Source organism: Oryctolagus cuniculus, chromosome 6 (genome assembly GCF_964237555.1).
Source record: "Oryctolagus cuniculus chromosome 6, mOryCun1.1, whole genome shotgun sequence".
In the NCBI taxonomy this organism is placed as follows: domain Eukaryota; kingdom Metazoa; phylum Chordata; class Mammalia; order Lagomorpha; family Leporidae; genus Oryctolagus; species Oryctolagus cuniculus.
This window is the reverse complement of record NC_091437.1, coordinates 84,200,922-84,223,872: the sequence shown is the minus strand read 5'-3', so window position 1 is coordinate 84,223,872 and position 22,951 is coordinate 84,200,922. Positions and strand designations below refer to the sequence as shown.

The 22,951-nt window shown below is 37.0% G+C and overlaps 1 protein-coding gene and 1 long non-coding RNA gene across 7 annotated transcripts in view; one reads left to right on the top strand and one right to left on the bottom strand.

Moving 5' to 3' along the window:
• TOX (thymocyte selection associated high mobility group box) overlaps positions 1-22,951 on the top strand; it is a 334,182-nt gene that overhangs the window by 138,873 nt on the left and 172,358 nt on the right. The window lies entirely within an intron of this gene.
• LOC127490718 (uncharacterized) overlaps positions 6,647-22,951 on the bottom strand; it is a 66,463-nt gene continuing 50,158 nt past the window's right edge. The window contains exons 3-5 of one of the 3 annotated variants that reach the window (XR_011389105.1): positions 20,227-20,332; positions 16,785-16,823; positions 6,647-7,250 (exon numbers count right to left, since the gene is read on the bottom strand). This is a non-coding gene — a long non-coding RNA (uncharacterized lncRNA). Of the gene's footprint in view, positions 7,251-12,044; positions 12,276-15,647; positions 15,914-16,784; positions 16,824-20,226; positions 20,333-22,951 lie in introns of those variants that run through there. The other 2 variants (XR_007919072.2, XR_011389104.1) reach the window with 2 other exon arrangements.

Below are 22,951 nucleotides of genomic sequence, written 5' to 3'. Positions count from 1 at the left end.
CTGGGAAAGATGTACTTTTTCAAGAACTACTTTAAACGTTTATTTATTTATTTGAAAGATGGGGGCGGGGAGGAGTAGAGAGTGAGAAAGAGAGAGAGAGAGAGAGAGAGAGAGAGAGAGAGATCTCCCATCCCCTAATTCATTCACTCAATTTACAAAAGCCAGGGCAGAAGCCAGAAGCCCTAGACTCCATCTGGGTATTTCACATGGGTGTCAGGGTCCCAAGTACTTGAGCCATCACCTGCTACCTCCCAGAGTGTGATTACCAGGAAGCTGGATCAGAAGTGAAGCCGGGACTCCAATTCAGGCATTCCAATACAGACACAAGCATCCCAGGTGGCAGCTTTCCCACGGGGCCAACATACCTGTCCCTTAAGACAGGCATTTTAACTAGACACTCAGGGTCAAGAAAAAATTCTGAGGACCAAGTGATCAGACCACTGGTATTCTGAATAACAATAATGCCAGTCCCTGCTCCCAAATTTGCAGTTATTCTTTTCAGTTAATCCGCTGAACATTTGGGATCTGTGTGAACACTGTGGATCTTTCCTGAATAGTACTGTCACTTTAGAAAATCAGGCTACATCCAATGCTTGAGGAAGAAAACGAATCCCTCTCTTCTACCTTGAAGGCCAATGCTTAATTTTCTTGTTAATCACACCCTAAATGAACAGTTCTCTTCATCTTCACTAACTAGGAGAATTTGGATGGCACAATTATAAACCATTTTTTTATCACCATTTGCAATTTGTATTTGTCAGCACATTTTCCTGGTTGTATCTACCTACTATAGGTCAGAGCAGTTGGATGGTGATGAGACTGTCAGCTCTGGCACCTGTCACCTGGTTGCCTCCAAGTGGCTCCTGGCTTTCTGCCTCAGTTTCCCTCATGTGTATATTTTATGCAATTCTAAGGCCCCATTTAGTTTAACTGGGGGCCCATTGCAGAGATGCTCTGAGCACCTACACAGTGCCAGCCTCAGCTCTGCTCACTCACAGGACAACCTGCTGAATAGCACAGTGATGCTTTTCCAAGGAAGTTGCCGACAGGTGAGGCTTCCACGAGGGCAGGAAGTATGCAGGAGCACCTCTGCTGCTCATTACTTTGTGTCGTGGCATCTTGGCATTGATGCTGGTTCTAATGGGGCTTCAGGATCCTTCTCATGGTTTACACAAAAAGTCTCATTGGGAAAAGAGACGAGCAATTTCTTCTCTGTTCAGCTTCTTTAGGAAACTAATTCTGGCATGCCAAAGCCATAAAGATTTAGTAGAAGGATTCTGCAGAATTGCATGGAATCCAGGTACTGAAAAGCCACATCTAAAAAGGACAAAAGGACAAGGGACCCTCAAGGCCACCAGAGCAGAAACATGGGCCATGGAGCTAAACCCTGTCTGAGGTCATACCCCAATCCTTTATCAGCTTAGTTGCACAACCACAGTCCAGTTCTTCACCTTCTCTGTGCCTCAGTTTCTCCAACTGAAAATAAAAATAATGCCAGTATCCAACTTACAGGGTGGTTATGTGAATTAAAAGATTTAGTATTTGGAAGGGCTTGCATATAGTAGGACATGGTAAGTGTTGCATGTGAGCTGGGTAAGTTGAAACCATGGGCACTCTTGGGCCCTCCCAATGTAGCACAGCATTGCCGGGACTCAGCACCCAGGAATTTGTGTCTCTGAGTTAATCTGGTTGGCCTAGCTTGTGTCCAGCTTAAATTCTGGATCAAGCTGATGAAATATTGATTATCATGAAGTATTGATAGGAATCTTGTGAGTGACTTGTATCTTTGGGCCAGGTCAAAGTGACTGGGGTGGGGTGGGGGGAAGGAGTTGTGTCCTAACTGGGGGCTTCAGTTATCTTGTTATCCATTATGAATTTTCACCCTTCCGAGTTATAAAGGAGGGGCCAAAAATATTTCATGTAGAAATAGTTTATATTAATAACTAACACGCTGTCAAATATAGCTAATGGGAATATACTTATTTTTTTCCTGTAGAAATACCAAGTCTCCTACAAGTCTAATATTTGAAGAGCTTAATGAGATTCAAGTGCAATAGCATATGTTCTTTTGTTAACACTAAAAGAGAAACAATTACTCAGGCAGACGTTTAGTTCATAGCTAATGGGAACAAAACATTCAAAGCAAAATGTGTAAAGCTGCTATAAAAATACACCAAATACTGGACCATTCTTGCAGAAAGATGTGGTCCCTTATCTCACAAATACCCTGCCTCTCAATACTGCTTCATCTCTTGGAAGACACAGGTTTATAGGGAAGATACACTTTGTAACACCATGCACTAACCATAGCTACACGGTGGTGTATTTCCCAGTGTTCTGTGAGTCCCAGTGGAGAATCATCTGTTTTGAAGAACAAATGTGTCTAGAAAACACCACCTTTTATCTTTCCTAATTTCATTGTGGCTTAGCTCAGGGGTTGGGAGTCTTCTCCCATAAAGACCCTGATAGCAAGTACTTTTGGCTTTGCAAGTCAGAGAGTCTCTGTGGCAAGTATTCAGCTCTGCCCTTGTGGCACAAAAGCGGCAGGAGACAATGCAGAAACCAATAAGCATGGCTGTGTTCCCATAAAACTTTATTAATAAAAGCAGGTCACTGGCCAATCTTGCACTGTAGCTGTAGAGTCTTTGGATCTTGACTTTAATGAAAAAATCCATTATTAAAATCTATTTGCATTTGCAAACATTTCTGTTTCTTTGGTAGCTGTTGACTAACTCTTTAATAATTGCCTCATTTTGGTTTGCAATCATGAAATTACCTTAGCCATCATCTAAAGTTCCTGATCACTATTCATTCAAAGTATGTTTTGTAGACAGTGTCTATTCATCTCCACTTTGCAAATGCCTGCTCTTATTGATTGAAAGGCCTCCCCTAGGCAGTGGCAGATAGTAATGGGGTAACATAGGCCTGGGAGTGTTCGGAAGACCTGGGTTGCTATTTCTACATTACTTCCGTTACTTCCTGCTTATTGTGTGACTTGGACCAAGTTCTTTTCTCTGAGCATAATTTCCATATCTTTAAAAGGAAGCACTTCATTATGGAACAGAAGTCTCCCTTAACACTTGGGTGTGGGGAAACCACCCAGGGTGTGATGTGAGAGGTGTGAATCTACCATCACCTCCACCAACTGCATTTCATCAATGTCACTTCTGTCATTTCTAGCACCTGTGGTAAAGTGAGCCTGATGCTGGTTAAAGAGATGCAGCAAGTACTCCACAGGTAGCTGCTAAACATAAGTCCTTGACTATTTGACACCAACCTGGAAGCATAGCTGTCAAGGGTAATTCTGACTTTTTGTGTTACTTACCTTAAAACCCACGGGAGTGACACTTGCTGTCCTGTATTTGGCTGCCTTTCCTTTGACAGCAAATCAACATGTGACCATTGGCATCCTGGCACTAAATAGACTTGGCATGCAAATGCCCTGCCCCCTTTGGTTCTCAAATGCTACCAGGGCACTGGGTGAGGGGGCAGATTTACCTCAAGGTATGCATCACAAACTGGAGGGAATCTTAGGTACTTTCTACTGTCATTTGAATAATCCCAGTTTCCACGTTGGCCACACCTTGAGAACCTAACCCTCACAGAACAGGAAGCTCTTTTGGACTGAAAGTCTGTTCACAGCTTCTCCAAATGGATTGATGTTTAGTGCTAAGCTGCTTAAAAAAAGACTAGAAAATTCAGAGCAGAGCCATCCATCTTATACTTCATACATCTTTCTAAGACACAGCCTAGGTCTTTCCTCTCCATAGCAGAATGAGATAGGAAGGAAGCCCCAGAGGCTACCAGAAATTTGAGTAGTGAGTGGAGCACTTCTATTTTCCTTATTCAGCCCTTTTTCTGTCCTCATGTCTTTTTTTTTTTCTGTACTCAAGACATTGAGTGATTCTATCATTTATCGCTAATAAGTTGTCTGACAAGATACTTTGTACCTAATTGTTCAGTTTATTTATGTTTTATTGATGAGCCTGGACTTGAACTCTGCTTCCCTTGGAGGTTGCTTAATAAATCTCTTGGCTAATCCTAAAATGCTGCATTACCAGCTAGGGCATAATACATGACATTGCTTTTACTTTGTGTTACTAAAACGCCCTGGATATATATTTCAACATCTGTGTTTAAGAGTAAGAAATAGAATAGGATGCATAATTCATATTGCTCTTTGAGCTTAAATCAAAAAAGGTATAAAACACATTCATCTTATCACTTCCTGATTCTGGAGGCTTATTCCATCCACAGTGCTTAAAGTTATTTGGAACTGCATGCACTAAGCACCAATTACAATCTCACTGGCTTTTCTGTGGTTTGAGTTGCAACTGATGGAACTGTGTGTCAGTCACTAAGCCTGCGGATGGGAATCTGTATTCCACATCTAAATCCTGGGGTCGTTTTCAGTGGACACCTTGGTGAGACATCAGGGCACAGCTGTTAATACCATGAAGTTTTCCTTTTCTGTTATACTGCCTCCTCTTTCTCAATTTTTTTTAATTCTAAGATTTAACAACTTTTTTGTAACACTTGTCCATATGCACTGCATAGGTACCTATTACATGCACACACATATACTATTTTGTCTTGAAAACAGTGTGGGAATCAAGACAGTGATCACAAACTGGGGAAAGAAGGGTATGTGGTCCTCAACACATTGCCTCACTGAATTACCTGGTGCAGCTCTCTAAATACTTCCCTGAAGAAATCTTTCTGTTCCGTTTCTCCATCAGTAAATTTAAGTAACAATCCTTAAGTACTATGTTTTAAAAAGCAGTGAGGATTTTAAAGGGTATTCTTGAAGTGTACTGCCACTACAACTCTCCATTCATTATTGTAAGAATCTGTATTTGACAATAATCAAAGCAAATGTATTTTAGGTTGACAATGAGAATCTTTTGTCCCTGACAAGACTGATTAGTATTGATGAATCACTACACTACCCTTTCTGCTCTCACGAGATACAGAAATGGAGGCTCCTTGCAAACTTCAAATAAGCAGAGAGCACTGGAACACTGTTTACCCATTCTTGGGAAACCAGCAAACCAACAGGCCCATGGGTTCACCATTGAACCAATTTGTCAAAACATTGACAGTGATCCTGTCTTTACTTAACTTTTTGATATTTTGTTAATCAAGGATTTTTAAGCTATTTAAGAAAACTGTGGGAAAAAACACATATCAAATATTTTGCCATCTTAATTGTTTTAAGTATTGAATTCAGTAGTGTTCAGTACATACACACTGTTGTGCTGGTGTGCTGTTGTGCTGGTGTTGTCCTGGTGACCAGGACACATTGTATCCTGCAAAACTGAAACTCTATGCCTGTGGCAAACAATAACCCCTGCCCCTCGCCATTTTCCCTCTTCCCAGTAACTGCCATTCTACTTTTTGTCTCTATGAATTTGACTAGTCTGTACCATATGGAAGGAGAGTAATACAGTATTTGTCTTTTTGTCTTTGGCTTACTTCAGTTAGCCTATTATCTTCAGTGTTCATTCACATTGTGAAATGTGTCAGAATTCCCCTCCTTTTGAGGCCAGGTAATATTTCTTCTATATATGAGCTGTGTTTTGTGTGTCCACTCATCTGTACATAGACATTGGGTTAATTCTAAAATCGGCTTTCTGTTGAACAGTGCTGCTATGAACATGGTTGTGTGTGTGTGTGTGTGTGTGTGTACTTGGGACCTTGCTTAAAGTGCCTATGAATATGTACTCAGACGTGGAATTGTTGGCCCACATGCTAATTATATTTTTAATTTTAGGTGGAAGCACCACATTGTTTTCCACAGCAAATGCATCATTTTACATTCTCAACTACAGTGCACAAGCATACCAGTTTCTCTACTCCCTTGCCACCATTTTTTAAACTTTTATTTAATAAATATAAATTTCCAAAGTAAAGCTTTTGGATTGCAGTGGCTTTTCCCTCCCATAACTTCCCTCCCACCCACAAGCCTCCTCTCTGCCGCTCCCTCTCCCATTCCATTAACATCAAGATTCACTTTCAATTATCTTTATATACAGAAGATCAATTTAGTATATACCAAGTGAAGATTCCAACAGTTTGCACCCACACAGAAACACAAAGTGTAAAATACTGTTTCAGTACTAGTTATAGCATTACTTCACATTGGACAACACATTAAGGACAAAGATCCTACATGAGGAGTAAGTGCACAGTGACTGCTGTTGTTGACTTAACAATTGACACTCTTGTTTATGGTGTCAGTAATCTCCCTAGACTCTTGTCATGAGTTGCCAAGGCTATGGAAGCCTTTTGAGTTCGCTGACTTCGATCTTATTTCGACAATGTCATAGTCAAACTAGAAGTTCTGTCCTCCTTTCAGAGAAAGGTACCTCCTTCTTTGATGGCCTGTTGTTTCCACTGGGATCTCACTCACAGAGATCTTTCATTTAGGTGGATTTTTTTTTTTTTTTTTTTTTTTTTTTTGCCAGAGTGTCTTGGCTTTCCATGCCTGAAATACTCTCATGGGCTTTTTAGCCAGATCCAAATGCCTTAAGGGCTGATTCTGAGGCCAGAATGCTGTTTAGGACATCCGCCATTCTATGAGTCTGCTGTGTATCCCACTTCCCATGTTGGATTGTTCTCTCCTTTTTTATTCTATCAGTTAGTGTTAGCAGACACTAGTCTTGTTTATGTGATCCCTTTGACTCTTAATCCTATTGTTATGATCAATTGTGAACAGAAATTGATCACTTGGAATAGTGAGATGGCATTGGTACATGCCACCTTGATGGGATTGAATTGGAATCCCCTGGCACGTTTCTAACTCTACCATTTGGGGCAAGTCCAATTGAGCATGTCCCAAACTGTACATCTCCTCCCTCTCTTACTCCCACTCTTATATTTAACAGGTATCACTTTTCAGTTAAGTTTAAACACCTAAGAATAATTGTGTGTTAATTACAGAGTTCAACCAGTGGTACTAGAACAAAAAAAAATACTAAGATGGATAAAGTATTACATTGTACATTAACCTTCAGGACAAGAGCTGATCAAGTTACTGTTTCTCATAGTGTCCATTTCACTTCAACAGGTTTCCTTTTTGGTGCTCAGTTAGTTGTCACTGATCAGGGAGAACATATGATATTTGTCCCTTTGGGATTGGCTTATTTCACTCAGCATGATGTGTTCCAGATTCCTCCATTTTGTTGCAAATGACTGGATTTCATTTTTCTTTTTACTGCTGTATAGTATTCTGTAGAGTAACAGCCATTCTAATGGATAGGAAGTAATATCACATTATGGTTTTGATTTGTATTTCCTTAATTATTAATGATATCAAACATCTTTTCTTGTGCTTTTCGACATCTATATATCTTCTTTGGAGAAGTGTTTGTCATCTCTTTTCCTCATTTTATAAACAGCTTATGTTTTATTGTTAGAGTTCTTCATATATCTTCACTTTTAAAAAAAATATTATATGTATAAAAACACAATTGTCCATACCTATGGGTTACAGTGTGGCATTTTAATGCATGTATACAATGTGTATTGATCAAAACAGGGATATCTTTGATACTACTTTGTGATTCGAGGCTTGGAGCTTCCCTCTTCTATTTGTTCACACAGTATCTATGAGTTTACTGTGAACTATAGTCTCTCCACCATGCCATGTGACACTAGGAACTTATTTCTCCCATCTACCTCTGGTTTGATGCCCTCTATCCTCCCACCCTTCTATTCCCCCACCACTTCCAGACTCTAGAAATCACTGTCTTGTGTTCAGGTTGAGGTTTTGGTAGTTTCCACAAATGAAGGAGAACATATGATGTGCATATGTCCCTTTCTGTGTCTAGCTCATTGTACTTAACACGATGGTCTCCAGTTCCATTTAATTTACTGCAAATGACTTTATTCCATGTTTTATAACTAAATGATATCCCATGGTGTGTGTGTGTGTGTGTGTGTATTTACAAATGGCCAACAAATATATTAACACACATGCACATATCACATTTTCTTTATCAATTTATATGATGGACACATTAGTTGACTCCATATCTTGGCTATTGTGAATAGTTCTCCATTGTAGATGGTTGGGACTAGGATCTCTTTACATAATGGTTTCATGTCTTTTGGGTATATACCTAGTAGTGGGACTGCTAGATCATGCAGCAACTCTATTTCTAGTTTTTATTTTAAAGAAATCTCCATACTGTTTTCCACAGTAGCTGCATTACTGGACACTCCTACCTTCAGCATATAAAAGTTCTCATTTCTCTACATCCTCACCAGTGTTTCTTAATTTCTTTCTTTTTGATTATAGTCATTTTAACAGGGCTGAGGTTAAATCGCTTTGTGGTTTCAATTTGCATTTCACTGATTGTTAATGATATTCAGCATTTTTTCCTATATTTGTTGACCACTGGTAACTGTCTATGCAGGTCCTTTGCCTGTTTCTTAACTGGACTGGTTGTTTTTTGTTATCGAGTTTTTTGAATTCTTCATATATTCTGGATATTAATCATTTGTCAATAAATACTTGCAAATGTAGCCTAAATTCTGTCAGATGTCTCTTGCTATGCAGAAGCTTCTAGGTTTACTATAAACTTATTTGTCTTTTTTTGTTTTTTGAAAGCTGCACTTCTAGAGTCTTATCCAAGACATCACTGCCTACTGTGTTGAAATATTTCCCCCTATGCTTTTTTTATAGCATTTTTATAGTTTCAGATATTACATTTAGGGCTATGATCAATCTTGAGTTGGTTTTTTAAAATATGGTGAAAGATGGGGATCTAATTTCATTCTTCTACCTGTATACACACACACACACACACACACACACAACTTTATCCAGTGTCATTTATTGAAAAGACTGCCCTTTCTGCAAAGTATGTTCTTGGCACCTTTGTCAGAAATCAGTTGGCTGCATAAACACATGTAAATTTCTGGGTTCTTTATTCTGTTCCATTTATCTAAGTGTTGGTTTTTATGTCAATATCAAGATGTTTTAATTACTGTAGCTTTGTAGTATGCTTTGAAATCAGGTATTGTGATGCCTCTAGCTTTATTTATTTATTTATTTATTATTTTGCACAGCATCACTTTGGCTATTCTGGATCTTCTGTTGTTCCACATAATACAGGATTTTTTTTTTTTTTAGTATTTTGTAAAGAATGTCATTGGTGTTTTGATATAGATTACATTGAATCTGTAGATTACATTAAATAGTATGGACATTTTAAATATATTAATTCTTTCAACCTAGAGAAAGAAATATATTTCCATTTTTTGGTGCATGTTCTTTGTTATAAATGTTCTATAATTTTCATTGTAGAGATTTTTCACTTCTTTGCTAAAATATATTCTTTTTTGTAGCTATCAATAACATGATTTATTTATTTCTTGATTTCCCTTTCAAGATAATTATCAGTATATAAAAATGATACTTTTAAAATGTTTACTTTGTATATTGTGAATTTACACAATTGGCTTATCATTTCTAACAGTTACTTGGTGGAGTGTTTACATGAAAAAAATAGGTACAAAACCATATCATCTGCAAACAAGGGTATTTTGACTGCCTCCTTTCCATTTTCAGTGTTGCTTATTTCTTTTTCTCCCCTAATTCATCTTGTTCATACTTCCGATTCTATATTGAAGAAGAGTGATGAAAGTGGATATTCTAGTCTTGCTCCGGATCTGATATTGGCTATGAGTTTGCTATACATAGTGTTTATCATTGCGAGGTAGTTTCTTTTCTGTACCTAATTTGTTGAAAGAGTTTATAATGAAAGGTTGTTGAATATTATCGAATGCATTTTCTACATCTCTTGAGATAATCATATAGATTTTCATTCTATTGATACGATTTATTACATTTATTGATTTGCACTTGAAACATCCTTGCATCCCTGAGGTAAATCCCACTTGATCTTTTCTGATGTAGACTTGGGTTCTTTTTTAAACAAGATTTATTTATTTAGTGTTGGATTCTGTGTGCTAATATTTTGTTGAGAATTTTTCCATGTATGTTCATCAGGAATATTGGTCTGTAGTTTTCTTCGTATGTTGTATCTTTGGTTTTGGTATCAGAGTAATGCTGGCCTCATAAGAAGAGTTTGGCAGAGGTCCATCCTTTTCAATATTTTGGAACATTTTAGGAAGTATGCAATTAATTAGTCTCTAAATGTTTTGTAGAATTCAGCAATTAACTCATCAGGTTTTGGACTTTTCTTTGATGGGAGACTTTTTTCTTCTTTTTTCTTTATATACATGAAATAGATTTCACATATTTCATACATACAGTTTTAAAAGTGTAATGGTGCTTCCCACTGTACCCTGATGGAGAACTTTAATTACTACTTCAATCTCATTACTTGTTATTGATCTGTTTAGATTAATTTTTCTTCATGAGTTAATCTTTGTAGGTTGTATATAATCAGGAATTTTATGCATTTCTTCAAAGTTTTCTAACTTGTTAGGATATAGTTGTTCATAATAGCTCTTATGATCCTTTGTATTCCTGTGGTACTTATTGTAATGTGTCTTTTTTCATTTCTAATTTTATTTATTTGAAGGGTTTTCTTTTTTTCTGTGTTAATTTGGCTAAAGGTTTCTGTTTTGTTTTTGCTTATCTTTTGTTTATCTTTTGAATGTTGTTTTAGTTTTAATTTCATTTATTTTTTCCCTGATCTTTATTATTTCTTGCCTCCTGCTAATTTTGCTTTTGATTTGTTCTTGCTTTTTTAAGTCCTATAGATGCATTATTAGATTGTTTATTTAAATCTTTAATTTTTTAAAATATATGCATGTTTCACCATACATTTCCCTCTTAGCACTGCTTTTTCCATATCCCATAGATTTTGATATGCTGTGGATTCATTTTCATTTGCTTCAAGGAATTTTTTAAATTTTATTTTTAATTTATTCAATGATCAATTAGTCATTCAGGAGCATGTTGTTCAATTTTCCTGTATTTATAAATTTTCTATTGATCTTCTTGTTTTCTAGTTTTATTGCCTATCATCTGAGAAGGCACATAGCATGATTTCCAGTTTTTTTAAATTTACTGAAACTTGATTTTTGGATTAATATATGGTATATCCTGGAAAATATTCCATGTGCTAATGAGAAGAATGTGTATTCTGTAGCTGTATGGTGAACTGTTCTGTAAATGTTTACTAGGTCCATTTGCTCTACAGTATGGTTCAGCTCTGATGTATCTTTGTTGATTTCCTGTCTAAATGATCTGTCCACTGAAGACAAACAGGTGTTAAGTTCCCCCACTTATAGTGGAATCTATCTCTCCATTTAGGTCTAATGATATTTGCTTTATATATTTGGATGGTCCTGTGTTAGTGCACATATATTTATGATTGTTATATATTCTTGCTGAATTGATCTTTTTATAATATATAATGTCTTTCTTTGTCTTTTTACAATTTTGAAGTCTATTTTGTCATATATGAGCACAGCTTTTCCTGCTCATTTTTGGCTTCCATTTTCATGACATATCTTTTTCCAAACCTTCACTTTCAGTCAATGTGTGAGGTAAGTTTTTAGGCAGCATATAGCTGGGTCATGTTTTTTGTAATTCACTCAGACAACCTATAAATTTTGACTGGAGGATTTAATATATTTACATTCAAAATTAATATTGATTGTCATTTTGTTGATTGATTTTTGATTGTTTTATATATTCTCTGCTTCTTTCGGTCTCTCATTAATCTTTTGTAGATTTTGGTAACTTTCTTATGATGTGATTGAATTCTCTTTCTTTCTCTTTTATGTGCCTACTGTGTTAATGAACTTTGCACTGCCATGTGTTTTCATAACAACAATTTTACTATAGCTCTCCCTTCAGGATTTCTTGTGGGGCTGCGTGGTGGTGATGAATCCTCGGTTTTTGCTTCTCTGGAAATACTTAATTTCTTCTTCACATCTGAAGGATAACTTCACTGGATGTATTATTCTTTGTTGGAAGTTTTTTCTTTCCAGACCTTGAATATATCATCCCATTCTCTTCTAGCCTGTAAGGTTCCTGCTGAGAAGTGTACTTTTATCTGTTTGTTTATTTTTAATATTTTATTTATTTATTTGAAAGGCAGAGTTACAGAGAAGGAGAGGCAGAGGCAGAGACATAAAGAAGTCTTCCGTCCACTGGTTCACCCCCTCAAATGGCCACAACACCCAGAGGTGGGCCAGACCAAAGCCAGGAGCCAGAAACTTCTTCCAGGTCTTCCACATGGGTGCAGGGGCCCATCTTCCACTGCTTTCCCAGGTGCATTAGCAGAGAGCTGGATTGGAAGTGAAGCAGCTGGGACTCAAATTGGCACCCTTATAGGATGCTGGCACAGCAGGTGGCAGCTTAACCTGCTAAGCCACATTGCCAGTCCTAATTTTTAATTAGCTTTTAACAGGTTCAATGTGTATTATAGACAAAGTTCTAAGAACATAATAATATTCACTTCCTCCTTCTCTCCCTCCTCTCCATCCCCCCTCTCTTTTGCACCCTCTTTCCTTCTCTGTTTTTTCTTCATTTTTGAGATAATACATTTTAAATTTATATTTTAGTAAGAAAAAAACTTCATATTAGAAGTGTACTATTAGTCTAATGATTTTTCCTTTTTATGTAATGACATTTTTCTCTCTGTATTGTCAGGTTTTTTCTTGTCCTTAACTATATCCTGGATTTTAACTCATTATCATATACATGACTTACGAATATTTTCTACTATTCTGTGACTACCTATTTATTCTGTTGATTGTGACCTTTCATGCACAGGTTTTCAATTTGTATGTAGTCTTATTTATCTTAAGTTATACAAGTTTCATATATTTCATACATACAGATTTAGGAACATAGTGACACTTCCCCCCCCCCACCCTCTCTTGCGCCCACACTCCAACCCTTCCCTTACCCTCGCATTCCCACTCTTAATTTTTACAAAGATCTATTTTCAGTATACTTAATGAAAGAAATTGCCAAATCTGATGACAAAAAGCTTTTCTTTATCAGGTTGGATTTTTTTGTGTTACTTCGATTTTAGAAAATACTGTGTTCAAATTAATTTATATTAACTACTTGGTCTTTTTAGCACTCCTGAAGATTTTCTAGTAAAACAAATTTGCCTCATCCTAGTTCCATGCATAGATTTCAGGGATACAAATGGAATGACCCAAGTCTCTTGATGCAATGAGGGGAGCTTTCCAAGTGATGAACCAAGACTTCTTCCACGAATGCTTTGGAAACCTAGTTGTTTTTGAAAAGGCAAAACATTGGTTTGAGCCTAGAACCTTTAAATTTTTGTCAGTAGTTTCAGTAAGTGGTTTCTAGACCAACAGTGTCATCATCACCTGAGAACCTGTTAAACAAACAAATTCTCAGACCCTGTCCCTGTCCCACAGACTCAAAACATGGAGTGTGGTCAATAATCTGCAGTTTAATTAGGAAATTCTGCTGCATATCACATGTAGGAACATCATTCTACACAATGATGTCTGTGCAGACATTGAACTAGACTCAAGTCCGCAGCCTGTGCTTTCAGTGAGCCTATTAGCTGATGGATAAAGTAACTCATGTGCACACGTATTTTAGATGGTGATACCGATATCAGGAATACAAATGGAGTGTTTTCTCATTCAGAGGAGGGATACTGTCATGCTGGTTTTTAAGATCAGAGAAGGGTGAGAAAGATGGTTGAATTTGTAAATTTGGAGACAAAATATGATGTTCCAGCCAGAGGGACCTCATAAATAAATACAGAAAGGAGGAAAATGTTGGTCTCCAAGGGCATGTAGAGTAGCTTGGTTTGGCAGTGGTTCCAGCTTTACTAATCTGATAGCAGATGGTAGAACACCTTGAATATCAGAAAAAGAAGAATTTACTTTATTAAATTGGCAGTGGGAAGCCAGTGTATATTTTTGAGTAGGGATGAACCAGGATCAAAATTGTAATTTAAGGAAACTATTCTCAGAATTATATTGGATTGATCCCATTAAAAATAGTCCATCAATAGAAGACTGGTTAGATGATGATGGAAGCAGTCTGGACAAGAGGTAAGAAGGGTATAGATTGGGAGTGAAATCCACAAATGGAAATTTGAGTTCTAAAATCTGCATGGCTTTCTCTGCAAAGAAGAGAAAATGATCCATGAGATATTTAAAGTATGAGCTTCAGTGACTAAGGAGCACGGGCTGTGCTATAAAAAAAAAAAAAAGAGGGACAATTTTAGAAGGGAAAAAGAGTGAATTTTGAATATAGTCAATTTGGGTTTGATTCTGGCCACTTTCTTTGATAAAGATGTCTAGCAGTAAATAAATACAAGGAGGTGGAGAAAGGCAGACGAGTCATTTCTGGATCAACATTTGAGAATTTTTTCTGTAGATGGGAGTTTGTTCCTGAGAAGAGGATGCAGCATGGAGATTTTTCAGGGACAAGGAAATGGGAATGGGAGCGTAGAGGAGGCTGTTGTGATCAGCACAGAAATAAAACTAAATGATACAAATGGAAAGCCATGATTGTCAGTTCTCTATAAAGGGAAGAGAATGAGAAAAAATATAAAGGGGCAAAATATCTGCACTGGTCTTCAAGAGGTTATGAGATAAATGATTAGCAATGTCTGTGGCAAGTTCACCAAATCACTTCGAAATGTTTTGTGATCATGCAAAGAAGAAAGCTAACTTAGAAACTTAACAAGCTGGTCGAGTATGGTGCAAAGCTACTGGTTGGTAGTTTGGGTTTTATTTATTTATTATTTATTTTGTATTCGTAAAGAAGAATATGAGCCTCTTCATAGGCTGGGGGATGAAGGAAGATGAGAAACAACTGATTAGGCAAGTTTGCAGAAGGGTTACAGTTGAGAGTTCATGGAGAGGGTTACTCTTGAATGGGAGAAAAATATATCTCTAAAGCCAAAAGAGAAGATAGAAAAGAATTTGATGTCAAACAAAATTTCGGCAGTGAAGAGAAGGAGAGCTATGGGAAATTTTTCAGGTAGACAGTTCTGCACTATTAACAGAGAAGGTCATCATCAGAAAAGTCATCAGGGATTTGAAGATTGGGAAAAAGGGTATAATAAACAAGATGGGGAATGTAATAGAAATTCAGTGGGAAAGTTGAACAATAAAATCAGGGCCCAGGTTGGAAATTTGATTTCATCATGGAATTAATCAAGTGAACTTCAGGACTATTTTTAGCACATTATGTGGCTTTGAAGCAAAAACTAAAAAGTAAAAAAGTGGGATTTCCCCAGGATTGAAGAAGTATAACACATGTTGGGGGACAGGAGACAAAGATGTCAAAAGAAATATGAATATATAAAGAGCTTCCCTGAAATGATCAACTTTGAAATCTAGTCTACGTCTTCTTGAGGTCAATGGAAAAAAAGACTAGAGAGAGGCAGAATGATTTATAATCATTGAAAGAGCAGATAAAAGACTGGAAGAAGTTAAAGAATGGAAGAAGTTGGAGTGTGGGAAGTTCTAGTCAGAGCAAGGAATTTTACTATTTAATATCCCCATATGTCCATTTTACACAATGACTAGTCCATGCTACTACCAGTGCCTGCAGGGCATTGAATTGCAGTCTTAGTTAAAAATGCAACAACAAAAGCAAAAAGCAAAGCTAACTTTGTTTGTTTGTTTGTTTGTTTTTGTAAATCAACTTCTTTCTTTTTTTAAAAGATTTATTTATTTATTTGAAAGGCAGGGTTACACAGAGAGAGGAGAGGCAGAGAGAGAGAGAGACAGAGAGACAGAGAGAGAGACAGAGAGGTCTTCCATCCACTGGTTCACTCCCCAGCTGGCTGCAACGGCCAGAGCTGCACCGATCCGAAGCCAGGAGCCAGGAGCTTCTTCCAGGTCTCCCACATGGGTGCAAGAGCCCAAGGACTTGGGCCACTTTCTTCTGAAGTAAAGCTAATTTTGAAAAGATCTACAACAGGGATATGGAAATCAGAAAAGGTAAAGACTAAAGCAGAAGCAAGCAGGGGAGTAGCCTGGAAAATGAGAGATGACAACGTTAGGATAGAAAACAAAATGTAGGATTGGAAAATGATGTTGATTCCAAAAGAGGAGAAGTTGAGAATGGCAGTGGAATGATGTTCCAGAAGGAGCCAATTCTAATCTCTACCCCTTGACCCATGAAATGAAAAGTGGGAAGGATTATCCACATGGAAAAATTGGAAACAGCTTAAAGGGGTTTGAATTTTTTTTTTTTTTACTTGGGACATAATGCATAGACTTGAAGATGTGTAGATCCAAGTGGATTGGGCCATATTAGCTGCTGTAAGACTTTTGAATTAGAGCCCACATTGTCTTGGACTTCTCTCCCCTCTACTTTCTATGAATATGTTTGGAACATGGCAGTAGTTACACAGAAAAGTTGAGTCAATGAGTAAATCAATGAATCAGTTTTTAAAAGCATCAGTCAGTGAGGTAATGTGAGTGAAATGACACCTAAAATACCACTAATTTGTACTGGATTTTAAGGAACAGAACTGAAGGGAATAGAAGGCTTAGGAATAGGCTCCAGGTGCATTCTAAATAAGAGATTAGTTATTACTCTTTTTAAAAGTCATCTCCTGGGGCCAGACAGGTTATTAATACAATCTGGGTAGTGGGAGGACAGGCTAAGGTGCAACTCCAAGGAGACAGCTGGTGAGATGTTCTGTATCAACAAATAGATGCCCAGGGCCCACATAAGAGTGCCTCGTTTCAATGCCCTGCTCCAACTCTCAGCTACAGGTTGTTGCTACTTTAGCCCCAAAGAAACAGTGATGATGACTCAATAATTGGGTTCCTACCTCCACATGAGAATCCTGGATTAAATTCCTGGCTCCCAGCTTCATACAACAGGAAAGAAAAGAGGGGACAGGCATTAGTGCTATCAGATTGTCTCTCCTCCTTCAGATGTTTCTCAGTTCTTACCTTCAGGTTTTATAGCTAGGAGCCTAATGCTATTGATTTATTAAGGCCTCCAATCTTCTTTTAATAACAGCCTTATTAAGGTATCATGTAATTACCATGAACTTGTTCTGTGTTATATAACAATTAAATGGTTTTTAAAATACAATTCACAGTTACACAAGCGTCTCCAAATCCAGTTTTAGAACATGATCTTAATCACCATGCTGTAATACTTTTTAATATACACTGGCCATTTGAGAAACTGGATAAAAATCACTGTAACTATGTTCCTTTTCTGTTTTATTTTACTTCATCAATATTGAGTGAGAAATACAACTTTAATGCAAAAATTGTAGATACATTTACATACATTTCCCTTAAGTAGCTGATACTGAAAATATTGAGAAATTATGAATAATTCTATTCAGAAAAAAATGAAGTTGGATCTTAGCAGTTATCTGATTAGCAAATTAGATCATTGAGACAAAAAGAATTCTATTTGGTAGTTTGAAATATCTACTACAGCCATCCACATTCAATAAAGTAATGGAATAATTGCCAACTCTCTACTCTACTTTGTTCTGTTTTAACCTAGCTTGAAACACAAATGGAGTTTTTATCCAAATGATATAAATTTAGTCACTTGCAAACATTCCTGGTCACTAACCTAGAAAGACTGTCGGGGATATTTGGAAATGTTCCCAGAAACTCAGTTTGAGTATGGAACAGTGCAAGAGGAATAACTGTGGCATTGCCTCTTTATGAAATCAACTGCTGACATTTTAATCTGTGTAAAATCCTGTATCTACTTACAGATATTTCTGGAAAGGTATCATGTCAAATGAGCAGAGCATTAAATAAGCATATCATTTTCCATAACCATTCTTTAATGTTAATTTAAGAAAAAATCCAATTAATACTCAGTGTGGTGGGAACTACAAGTGGGAGTTTAGAGTAGAGGCTTTATTTTTAGCAACAGCATTTTTTGGAGGTAGATACAGGCAGTATTGGCTGAACAGAATTCTCTTAGCATGAATTGTGCAGGCAAAAATACTTTAAAAAATTAAAAGCCACTAGCACAGCTCTTTTTCTCCATGATACCACAGTGGTGGATACATATGATTATACATTGTCAAAACCCATAGAATAGACAACATTAAGAGTCTGATAGTTCTTAGGTGTCCACATAGATTCATCTATTGCTGTAAATGCACCCCCCTCTGAAGGGGAATGTTGGGAAAAATGGAGGTTACAATAGAAGATGTATGCAAACTCTGTGCCTTCTAATCAGTTTTGCTGGGTAGCTAGAACTGCTCTTTTAAAAAAAAAAAAAAAGAATTATTTTATTTATTTCAAAGACAGAGTTACAGAGAGAGGTAGAGTCAGAGAGAAAGAGATCTTCCATTCCGTTGGTTCACTCCCCAAATGACCGCAATGGCTGGAGCTGTGCCGATCCGAAGCCAGGAGGCAGGAGCTTCTTCTGGGTCTCCCACATGCATGCAGGGGCCCAAGGACTTGGGCCATCTTCCACTGCTTTCCCAGGCCATTAGCAGAGAGCTGGATCAGAAAAGGAACAGCCGGGACTAGAACCGGCGCCCATATGGGATGCCAGCGCTGCAGGCTGGGGCTTTAACCCACTTCACCACAGCACCGGCCCCCTAGAACTGCTCTTAAAAATAAAGTTCATTGACTTTTTAAAAAGCTAAACAATGTGATATTTTAAAAATGAAATGTATTCACATATCATTTTCCCTCTAGTGTTCAAATCCTCATAAACATTAGATAGTTTATGTCCTCTAAGTTTATCTGAATCCTTTGCATGCATATTTCTTGCCTTTTTCATGAAAACACAGGTACAGTTTAAAATTTGGGTCTTGGCAGCACAGAATGTCATTTAGTGGCTTGGAGGAGAACCCAGACCAACTCCTCCCACATATCTGGTTTAGGTAGACTTCTTTTTCTCTGGACACTTCTAACTTGCTGGCTTTGTCTTCTGCCTCTACTCAAACTGAAGCAGCCCCAGGTTCCCCTTCTCTCATTGCCCCCCACCCTGGGGGGAGGGTGTGTGGGGGATTCTCTACCTATTGAGTTACCTGGGACCATCTGAAATCCTCTGGCTCCCTGTTCTCCTTGTGACTCTCAAAATCTTTTTGAGACACCCCTGCTGTGCCCTACCACTGCCTGCTGAGCCATAGTCCTAATGAATCACAATCAGGGAGACAAAGATAATGACCAGAGTACTGAATCATGCCAAGTCTTAGACTTCATTAGTTTTACATTACTTTCTGGTTTAGAAGATACTTTGGCCACAGACTCCCTTTCTTTAAAAAAAATTGAGGTGATGACTATATGGTTTTAAAGTTGTGTTTATCCCCCAAGATTTATACATACCTGTACATAATTTTACATATTTATGCTGTAAATATATATCTATATATAAAATGCTTGCCTGATACCTAGTAAGACTACTAGAAAAATAACAGCTACTATGAATAAGATACAATTGTCCTTGTTACCCTAAAGAAAGCTCAAGTAGAAAAAGGTAACATTATCTTGTGAAAAATTCATCTTCACTTGTCCATAAAAATGCTTGAAACACAACAGTGAAGTCCCCTTGTATTTATTAAATTAATATTTCCATCTACTTATAATACTAATGATTTTAATGAAGATGCAGCATCTTGCAAATAAATAATTAGCTTTGCACAAGAAAGGATAAATAAAATCCTAATTAATGTATCACTAATTTTTCTTAGTGCTATTAAGTTTTAACCATGATGAGTGGTAGTATTTATATGTAGTTTGAAGAATTTATTATTCTACTATACAGAGTAATTGTAACCCTTAACTTTGCATAATGCAGTGTACACTTATTCTGAATTAATGGAGTTGGAAGCTTGTGACCAACAGGGCTCTTAATTCTCCTTTGGAACACCACACCCAAGCCAACTGGAATAGCACTATAATCCCTATATAGAGTTGAGTAATCACATTGCATTATACAAACCATAAGTGATTTTAAAAATATGGAGTTCTTGCTTGACAGAATTTGAGCCACCTTTATTACTTAAGTGAATCATTCCATAGTTGATCTCATCTGTCATCTCACAGTTCATCATTAAAGTGACCAAAGCTGCATACTCAAACTATGTATATTATAGATCAAGGTTTCTCAACAACAGCATTGTTGGCATGGTGCTGGCTCATGCTTTTCCATGGGGGCTGTCCTGGACATTGTAGGATATGAGGAGTATCCCTGGCCTCTACCTAGCGGGTGTCAGAAGCATTCCTCTGTCATAACAATCACTGTGTCTCCAAGCATTGTCAAATATCGAATACCTTCTCTAGGGTGCAGCAGAGTGGCTCCAGTTGAGAAGCACTTTCACAGAAGATGTGAGTTGCCTGGCACTTCCGTGGTGACATTATTAAATTCGAATGCCCAAAGCTGTGGACAAGCAATTGAAAAAACAAAATCAAAACAAAACTTTGAATGCGAAAAGAACCAAAGAAATTCTAATAACCATCTAAATAATGGAGTTGCTTAAACTATATAGTTACTGCAGTTGGTATTATACAAGCCTTTCATTAAATGAACGTCGCACCTCAAAGAATGTTTAGTGAAAACCAGTGTTCAGCGGCTGCTAATGGGTAAAATATAAAGAGGAGTCATGGAGAAAATAGCAGATGTATGGTGCTTCATATGTTTTTCTAGAAGAGCATATCCACAAGCCTGTTTCTTTTCAATTATCTGACACTGAGAACATACACTGGGTTTAAAAGCACAGTTTACAATCTACATAACGGTTGGAAAGTACATGTTTTGAGAAACTACATTAGCGTTTGAAACCACTAATACAAATGGACTGTTACAAATGCAGGTTCATTGCCCGAGAATGGCATGCAATGGAGTATTGTAAAATATGGATTTTAAATATTGCATGTGGCATATTTCCTACCATGTGGCCAAAGAACTGAATTGCCTAAATTATGTAAAGTGGGGAATAGACACTATAATATAACTTGCTGAGGAGAGCAGTATTAGCTCTGAAGAAAATGCAACACTGTTATGCTCTTTAAGTACAAATTCATTTTAAATAATTTAATATTTTCTCAATGTTTTGTTTCCATCCTCTACTTACTCCAGTACATATTTAAGTTACTTGTTTCAGGTTTAATGTCTCAAGTAACATTAAAGAGTATCTGGGAGACAAGACTCATGAGATACATTTCAATAGGGACATTCTGTTCAGAACTATTCAGAAGAGGTTTCAAGCCAAAAGTTCTTGGAACCACTTAATCTAACATTAATATTAATTTGCTTAATGGTCATAAAAATATATTATACCAGATTTTTTCAAAGCAAGTCTGAAATGTGCAAAAGATATTAATAATGTAATGTTTCTTTCAGAGGGTGAATAATAGAATACTGTGCAGCTGAAATTACATAATTTCTTCTATGTGAGCATTATAAGGAACATTAATCGATTACTGGAAGAGCTTAAGGATCTATCTAGGTTATGTAATTGTTGAACTAGAACAAAATTATTATGCAATTGATTGAAACAAAATCAGTGATTGTTATCTTATGGATAATTCAAATCATACAACTAATAAGCTGTGGAAAATAAAATGCTCTAAGAGACCTATATCACACTACTATATTTAGCTATAACCTTCTATTTTTTGTGTCAACCTATCTGATGCCTTCATTTTATACAATAAATTAGCCTGAAGTAATTTTAGTGACGTGATATGATTCAGTTTGCTATGACTGGGTAATATTTTCTGTATGGATTAAAAGAAAAGTTCAATAGTGCTTTCCGTTTTCACATAGCATCTTCCGCAGTTTGGTGTTGCAGGTTTTCATATTATGTTAATAGTTGCTCCCATAGATCATCTAAAATGGCTTCAACAATAGCCAAATATAAATATGACAAGAGAAAAATACTTCATATCCAAACAGCATACAAGTATTGTATATTTAGAGAACATGTACAAATAACAAAGCTACTTCACAAAGTTCATGTAAAATGGAACTCAAAGACATTTATTTTAGCACAAAAAATTTTTTGAACCACATGCTTATCAGGGTCTTCAAAACGTTCATGGACAAAGTATGATGTGAATAAACTATATGTAGATTCCAAAATATTGCACAACAAAATAAAGTTATCTTTTAATTCCATTTCTCACAAACTTTTTGAAGTACCCAAATATATGCATGTACATACATGTATGATAATCTACAAAGCATTCATTTATTCAGTGAGTTTACTATAATTATTCTTTTGTCGCTTCCATTATTTTTCTCCTGTCATCTTATATTTAAGGTGTCTTCTCTTACCTACCTTGAGCTTAAAAAATAAAGTCTATGTGTGATTTTCCATATCAAAGACCTCTTCACAGGCGACTTTGGGGCACATTGAGGCCAATTCTTTCCACCTCTTTCCGCCTTTTGACCTTTCCAATTAATTATGGAAACAGTCAAACAAACTTGCCATGAAGGGGAAGTACCATAGTTTCCAGAATGTAGCACAGGGTTGATAGGTAGTGTGCAAAGTGTTTTCCAATTTATAACTGAGATTTCACATATCTCACTTGGGTCTCACACAATTGCATAAAGAAAGAATAATTCTTAATCTCTTTCTGGAAGCTAGTCTGCTAGGAAATAACAGAAGCAAACTCAGAGTCTCTCCTCATTTCTGGCCTAATCTGTCTCACTTGCAAGGGAACAAGAGTCCTGAGTTCCCTTTCAAGCCCTGGACTGAAAAGGAAAGAACGACCACCCTGTGTCTGCCACTCCACCCAGCATTTCCTTAGCCTGCTGGAGCCAGTCCCCTGCAAAGTGATCACCCACAATCTGTCATTGGCTGAAAACGTAAACCAGGTTGGACATCATCTCCTTGTTGAAAAGGACTGCCAGGGCTGGGGAGAGAGAAAGGGCTTGACCGTTCAGTTTCATGAAGCTTTTAGCTGTTATCCATGCTCTCACAAAATGAACTTCATTTCAAGTTATTCAAACGAGAGGGACTGAAAAAAATTCAGGGAGAAATAGGAAACTGGA